The sequence below is a fragment of the Dermacentor silvarum genome, chromosome 7 (assembly GCF_013339745.2).
Source record: "Dermacentor silvarum isolate Dsil-2018 chromosome 7, BIME_Dsil_1.4, whole genome shotgun sequence".
NCBI lineage: Eukaryota > Metazoa > Arthropoda > Arachnida > Ixodida > Ixodidae > Dermacentor > Dermacentor silvarum.
This window is the reverse complement of record NC_051160.1, coordinates 85,631,669-85,639,747: the sequence shown is the minus strand read 5'-3', so window position 1 is coordinate 85,639,747 and position 8,079 is coordinate 85,631,669.

The window sequence follows — 8,079 nt, the reverse complement described above, 5'->3', positions numbered from 1 at the left end:
ACTACCAAAGAACTACACCACTGCGCGAAGTGAGTTCCGCGGTTTTCACGGCCGTGTATTTGAAGTAAACGTTTCCGTGCTAATTAAGTTAGCCGGCATGATGTCCAGCGTGCAAAGGCAAACATAACCCAAACTAACTCGGTGACTGCGACTACACGCTGTTATAACGCTGACGTGAGGAAGTGCGAAAACTGAGAGTCAATGCTTCTGTTGCTTCAATCTGCAACGCGACTACGTAATTTGAGACTACGCGAGCACCATGCACTGGTGGACGCGAATACAGCGCACATTTAGGTACTAGCCATCTAGCTCCCCAGCATTTGGCCACGCCGTAGCTTGCCTCTGAGATAGAACGCAGCGGCGCTAGGCTTGGCTACAGCAAGACTCGCATGCTCACGTGACCCAATCCACCCGTACAACCACATCACCCCCCCCCCCCCCCCCCTGCACCACCGCCACGCGGCCTCAACTTCTCTACTGCCTTCTTCCCCTTCCTTGCGCGCGCAAGAAGTCAGCACGCATCAAGACTCAACCTTCTCGGCTCATACTCGCAAGCTTCTGCCCAAACCTACAGCATTTGGCCAGTGGGGCGAACGCCACCTAGAAGACCTAAGGCCCCATGCGGCAGCGTGACGTCACGCAAGTAAGATCGTCTTGGATGTAGGCTTCACTTCCCCTATGCGTATCACCTACGTGGTGCGTTGTCCCAAACCAGAAATATATCGCACGCAGCGTTTTGAGTTACTAGTAGACACTAAACACTATGACAGGTCTACAGTTGTGTAACGTCTAACTTGAGCAGGAAAAATGGGCATATTATGTGGTCTCGTGCTTTAAGGAGGCGCTTTGCTTATACGTTTAAGAGCTGTTTTCAGAACAATTAGAAGCGATTGTTGCGAAATGTAGTTCTCAACATCAGCCGCTAAGTAACCATTTAATTGGATGTACATTTACTTCTCCCCAACATATCTCAGTGAATACTATGTATTTCACATTTGCACATGCTTCTTTTCTAAACTTCATGAGGGGTCTTGAAGAGATGACAACATTTATCATTACATGAAAGTAAAATGTCAGCAATAGAACATAAAGAGAATAGAAACAATTATAAATGGCGGACACTCACGTATACTGAGCAGCAATAAAACATCGTTCATTTCACACAACTTAACAATCTGTGTTGCAGAACCCGTATAGAAATGCACACATACAACGCCAGTTCAGGAAAAAAAAACAGTACAGTCACATCTTTGGGGAGTGGAAATGCTGCCTACAGAAAGTAAGTACATGCATCTCACCAAAAAGCTATTAGTAACTTCTCTGCCACTGGAGTCGCTGTTCAAACAGAACAAGAGCATGCATCTCACCAAAATTTAATTGTCGCTGCTTCTGGATGAAATGATTTCTTAAAGCATGCAAGACGGGAAGCGGAAGATAAAGGTAATGAGATTCAAGCTGGGCTGGATGGTGGTAAGAAGCGGGGTATCTTATTCGTCAATATTAAGATAAAAAACAACAACTTATCTACAAAACATGCCGTGAAATCCTAACTTTCTAAAAGGCACCTTAAAGTTGAGCAGTTCGAAGTTTCAAATTTGCATTTGTAGCAGGCAACTTGTCGTTTGCCGTTTTGCATAACGTGTGTAGAATCATGCCTGCTGCTACACTCTTAGTTTAGTGCATGAATAGTTCAGGTACATGCCTATAAATAAAACATCCAGGTCATCAATATCACTTATGTTGCAATGAACAAGGGTGATCAACAGTCTTTTCTGCTTAGGAAGAGGGAACTGAGTGGAAAAGTGTGTACTCCTAAGCTTGTGAAGCACCATTTCTGTTGTAAGTACTGCATTTACAAGTTCACACGAAACTCCAGACCACCCTGCGTAATGTTAGTAATAAGGACTTTATACCAATGTCCGTCCGTCCATCACACGGTTTGTTTTGCACGATTGACACAACAGGTTCTTTAGAAGTGCGTGAGTGCCGTAAGCTGCAACATATGTTACAGCTGGAAGCCTTCCAACTTTTTTTTTCCATGTCTCTACGACGCATGCTGACATCAAACTCGCTTAGCATCGAGTCGCTAGTAATGGCAGGGACGCTGCACAACACGTCAACTTCTTGCATGTCTAGCTCTTTCTGCCAGCCATGCCTGCTCTATTACTCATAAATCTATCTCTTTGCCACATGAGAGTCGGTACGAAACAGCTGACGCTACCGACCAAAACGATCCTCCATACAATCTGTCTGGAACCGGTCTAGCAAATCGTATTGCGTACCAAGCCGCTCACTGCAGTAGATAGTGATCCCGCACATCTAATTAGTTGTGTGACACAAAGCCGGGTGCGTTTCTTTGTCCAATGTACTGCGTCATGCTTCAAACGTTCCCAATAGTACAGCCAAACCATTATTTTATATAAAACATCCAAATGGGGACAAAACGATCCGCCTATAGGTCTTTTCAGATTGTCTGAGAGTCTTGGTGGGTTGTCTGAGAGTCACTGGCCCTATTGTGAAGTCCTAATGTTCATAGTATTTCACCGTGTTAGCAGCGTGTTGAAATACGGCGCAGTTGCAGGTGCATATTGAATGTTGATATTTTGTAGTGATGCCACAGTACACAACTTGAAGATACGAGCCACTACCTTTGCATTATGGCTCTCCACGGTAGAATAATTGCATAACTTCAATTACAATATCGGAGCAATATTCAAGAGGTCATTTCGTTTATACAAAATACGTATCGAGATATAATGTGTTGAATGATGTAATTAGAACATTTGGTTTAAGGTATTTATTTGTTGTATCTGGGAAGTACACGCACCATCCACTATTTTGTTGATTTATTGAATTTCACACCTCATTTAGGTTACTGCCTTCAAAAGTTTCCGAGCCAGTACGGGCAAGAATGCCCCGTGTGTCACGAGCCAGGTACACTGCAACACATGATTGCAGAATGTTAATTTAGCCAACAACACCCACCACTCCTCACCAATCCTAACCCCAAGAAAATCCCCCTACCCATCCAACTCCTTAGAGAGCGATGGATGATCTTGCTGTCCAGCCCCGCCCTGGAAGACCAGCTTTGGCTCGTAACACCAGGGGCCAGGCGGCGAGAGCAGGATATGGATTCCCGTGAAGTGGGAACCACTTCCATTCGGCGCATGCGCTGAAAAGCTCGTGAAATAAAGTTTTTCATTCATTCATTCATTCATTCATTCATTCATTCATTCATTCATTCATTCATTCAAAAGTTTTCTTTTTCTTATTGTGGCAGCCACCTAACGCAGTATGTGACAGAAAACATATTTTTTGCTCTGTGGCAAGGGATAACTTCGTGAGATATGCAACTTTGTCTTGTGGTTTCTGAGGGACGCAACTCTCAATTGGTAAAATTTTTATTAGGTAAATCCGTGTTTTGGTTTCTCGTGCGAGCAATACTCGCCCGTCTGAGTAATCGAGCTCAAAGACTAAAGTTATCTTATCTGCAGCATGCGACTTTTTTTATCAAATTCAGGAAAGTAAATAAACACCACCCAGCATTGTTCCTCTCAATGAGCCACGTCACTATGTGTGTCATTCCAGGTGCGATAATTTTAGGAGATTTTGAAGAAATGAGGCAAGATTTGCCTTAGCATGGAGTTGGCGAGCCTAGATAATTCTAATAATAATAATAATAATAATAATAATAATAATAATAATAATAATAATAAGATAACAATAAGATTGAAAAAAATGTCTTCTCTTTACCTTGGTTGCTTCCGTCATTGCATCCATTTGAATAATCTGAAATATTATGGTTTAGTATATTACACAGACTGCGAAATATAATGCTTTATCAGTTTTACAATAAAGGTTGAATTGAATAGGTTTAATTATCGAACCATTGCGCCTTGTTCATTTGAGCGATAGACTTCGAATAACTGAAAGCTTTGTTATGACCCAGTTGTGGCATTGACTAAATTGGCAGAGAAGTTTCTGCATGCACATAATCAAATTAGAGAGAGAGATAGCAGCAGAGATAAACCGCAAGCCGGCATATCCGAGACATAATACGACACTATAGAAATCACAATAAAGAACGCCAACCTTCATCTTAGTACACCACAGTTCACCCCAGTAAATAAAATACCAAAAAACGGCATACATATGAGCCCTTAAATAAATTGCTAGCTTTGCTGTGTTTGCCCATTCAAAACTTTTGACATTCTTATAAGGGTATTACGCGCATAACATTTTGATACATACTCCATAATTCAATTGTTTGTTTTTTAATAAGCGCTTCACAGAAAATATTACATAAGCCTGATTTTTCGAGCACCAAACTGCAAAGCCAGGGGGCCATCACGCCGGCCATCACCTGATGCCCTGTTGGAAAGGACGTCAGATTTTGTTATTCTAGACGTTACAATTACCACACCGTTAGTTTTTAAAGACACCTCATTATGGTAGCATCACTTGCAGTGTACTAAATAAACCATCGTTCTTTCTTACAAGTTTTTTACCAGGCATCGCTGTATTAAAAATGGTGCCACTGGCTTCCTCTCTATTTAACAGAAATAATTCTGCTCCCTGGGAAGGTATGACAGATATTTTTCTCAGCGAAGGCGTTCTTGTTGTCGCGTGCTAATGTTGTCGGTATAGTGCGGAAATAATCCTTCACAGTCGGCGATATTAGTTTCACTTCTATCCCTAAGACGGACACTTCTCTTCAAACCAGAGCCCAGTGACATAGTTAGGCTAGTTATATCAGCTCTCTTGTCGTTCAAGATCCACAACCATTTCTCAATTCGTGTAAAGTAATTGTTTATATCTAAATTGAACTGTACTTTTGTACGTAGAACTCCAGAAGCACCGTGAGTTAATTAACCGTTATTGCATACGGTTGTCATTCTACTTGCAAAAAACACCCTCCGTTTCACACGGAGATAAATTGTCGCATGAGATTTTTATCGTATTATTTTAATTTTATTTACACATAAAAGTTTGTTGACGCATTTGTTAGGAATTATGTATCTTTAGAACATCTTTCCCTATCTAGGGCCCCGCTCTGCAGCTTACTTCAGGCGTATAACAGTGTGTGACTAACAGATGAAAAATTATCACACGGGAGGGTGCAATAATTGCACAGGGTTAGATAATCTGCTCACCGAGGTGGTTTCTTTCTGAAAAAAAAACAGTTGAAACAAGTGTTAGTGTGACTTTTAATATACATTGCAATTACATAGCGAAATTATGTCCAACATAATAACAAATCTAAGAGTGCCAGTCGTTTGCTGACGCTGACTCAAACCTGTCTTTTTGAAGGGAAAGTTCACTGCCACGCCTGTGCTGAAAGCTACGCCCTGAACAACACAAGCGACCGGTAAAACGCGAAATCTCCCTTTTACATAATTTTTAACGCACATGGATATATGTTCTATTGTTATACGGCTTTTAGCTGCAGGAGTCTTGCCTGCGAGCGTTTTCTTTCTTGTCTATTTGTTTTTTCCCTTGTAGTTTGTGTATTTGTTGTGCTTGTTTTAGCGTCTTTAAATGCTTTTTTCTCACGTATCTACCAATCTACTCTTGCGATAGCACAAATGGGATACAGTACATTTATTTAGCTAAATAACACAAAAAATACAGCAGGAACAATTTGAAAGTTCTAGACTTCTATACACCATGAACTAGGCGGCATGAACGCTCTGCCTGCTAGTTCTCGATGAATTAATGCGCATCCATCCACCGCTAGTCAAGAGTGGCATTCTGTGTTTGTGTGCGCGCGCGTGAGTGCGTACGTGTGTGTGTGTTGGGGGGGGGGGGGGGTCAACCGTTTCTTCAGGAGAACCGCGCGAGTCTCGACTGGCCTAAGACTGCCCAACCGGATAGCGCTACCTAACGGCGAGAAGTGACGAGATCAGCAAGAGTAGTGCATGCGCACCAAGTCCACTGGAAGCGCAAGTTTCGTCGGCTAGGCCCTTCCTACTAGCACGACAAAATTCCTTGCACGAGGAGTTCGGCGCAAGCGTCTCGGCTTAATGGAGGCAGCAGGACCATGTGCGCCTGGCTTGCGTCCATTTTTCTTTCTTTTTTTTAGCTTGTGCTGCTCTACAGCGCATGCACAAGAAAATAAGGAATAAAGCATGCAAAGCTGCAATGCAGCTGTATCGTAAGGGCAAGAAGGAGTAGCGCAAGATGGGATAATCAACTTTTCGATCTAGGTTCAAACTTGGTGCATCAACTATGTCAGCTTCCATCTGCGCTTTGTTCTGTATCTTAGGGTTCATGTGTACAGCGGCATATCTTTTAAAAACAGCAGTCCGGGTTCACGCGCACTGGCTGTCTCCGATAAGCCGAGAAGCTTCCACAGAGTTAATCGCGACAGCTACCTGTGGAAAAAGCCTATCAGAGCAATCTTGTGCTTCGAGTGCACTTTGTGCGCATGCACTACTCTTGCTAATCTCTTCAGTTCGAACCGTTAGAAGGCGCTGACCGACCGGCCAGTCGACGCTAGCGCGGTACTATTAAAGAATTGGTCGACTGTACGTATGGTATTTACCTATGGTTTGTTTGTATGCAACACACTTGTGGAATGAGGAAGAAACGTGGGGGTATTTGGAAGCACGCGGTTAGGTTTTTTGGTTCGACGACCATCACGCGAGGTTTTCACAGGCATTTTTATATATTTGACGGCCCGACAAGTACACACGGCGTTGGCTGGGAACATACTTCGTTAATAGGCAATATCAGGTATTGACGGTTATACTGTACATAGCTTCCTGTAATAATTAGTTGAGGGTACACTGGCGCTGCAATCGTTCAGGCACCATGGGAATAAAATTCGAACAAGTAGTCACCTAGCATGATTGATTTGTACAGGTATCATATATACATGCTTTTCATTCTATCATTTTTGTATACATCACCTTAATCTTTTGTTTTTTCTTCCGCAAACCGTCTTTGTCCAAGCAGCTACCTATGCCTGGAGAGACCCCGCCGTATCAAAGTGGCACCGGCCAGTTTGGGCGAGCGCTACTTTTGGGCGTTCTCATCGCCCCGCGGCTTCGCGGAAGCTGGGCATTATGTAAAAGTCGGCAGTATAAATTTGCGAACATCAGCTTACTAACTAAACTACCAAGCATGGTGTCACGCGTGCACAAGCGAACATGGAGACATCTCACTCGATAACCGCACACAATCGCTGTCAAAACGCTGGAGTGAGAAAGTGCGGTGACAGTAGCGAGAGAATTGACCTTCGCGCTGCCTCTGGCTTCAACGCGAACAAAGCGACGAGAAAACAGCGCTCGTAAAGCTCACAGAACTCGGAGCACTCTGTCTCCCATCGCCGTACGCTTTCAAATTAGGGCCCTCGGGCCCATAGAGTTTCTCACTATATTACCTAGGGGGAAAACTGGCGTTGCTGCGCTGTGGTATTCATGGGAATGCCGGTATATTGTGACTTCGGATTGGCATTGTTCTTGGAAAGCCAGAATTCCTTGAAGACGCGCCTGGCTAGCACCGTTCTGTCTGTCACAATGATTCATTTCCTGCTACAGCACGTAAAAAACTGCTTTAGCTTTATTTTTACACAAAAACATGGTTTGTTTAATTTTGAGGACCTAACTATTCGAGGCACAATTATATGAAACGCAAAAAGTATCAGCCGGCCGCTAAAGTTGGAGGGCAGACGATAAGATTATCGCTCGCTTTGGAACAACTTGTCGTCTGTTCTTGCTTTTCTTCGCTGGATCCTGCATTGTAGGTGAGTAAACTTTATTGAGAGATGTAATATGGGTGAATGAAAGTATTTTATGTAGATTTTACTTGAAGAACGCATAATTTGTGTAGCCATATCCACGTTTTAGACGAAGCCTCGTTCAGCACCAGCCAATGCAAGCCTCGCGGACACATATCCCGTCATTCCCATGAGGGCACGGCGCCCTTTAAGAAACTTGCATAGACGGTGGCGCCAGTTTACCCTCTAGGTTTTATAGTAAGAAACTCTATGCTCGCGGCCGCGCACGGCCACGCCATACGCAGCCGCCGCCAAAGTAGAACGACCCCCTCCGGTGGCTTGCGCGCAATTGAAGACGG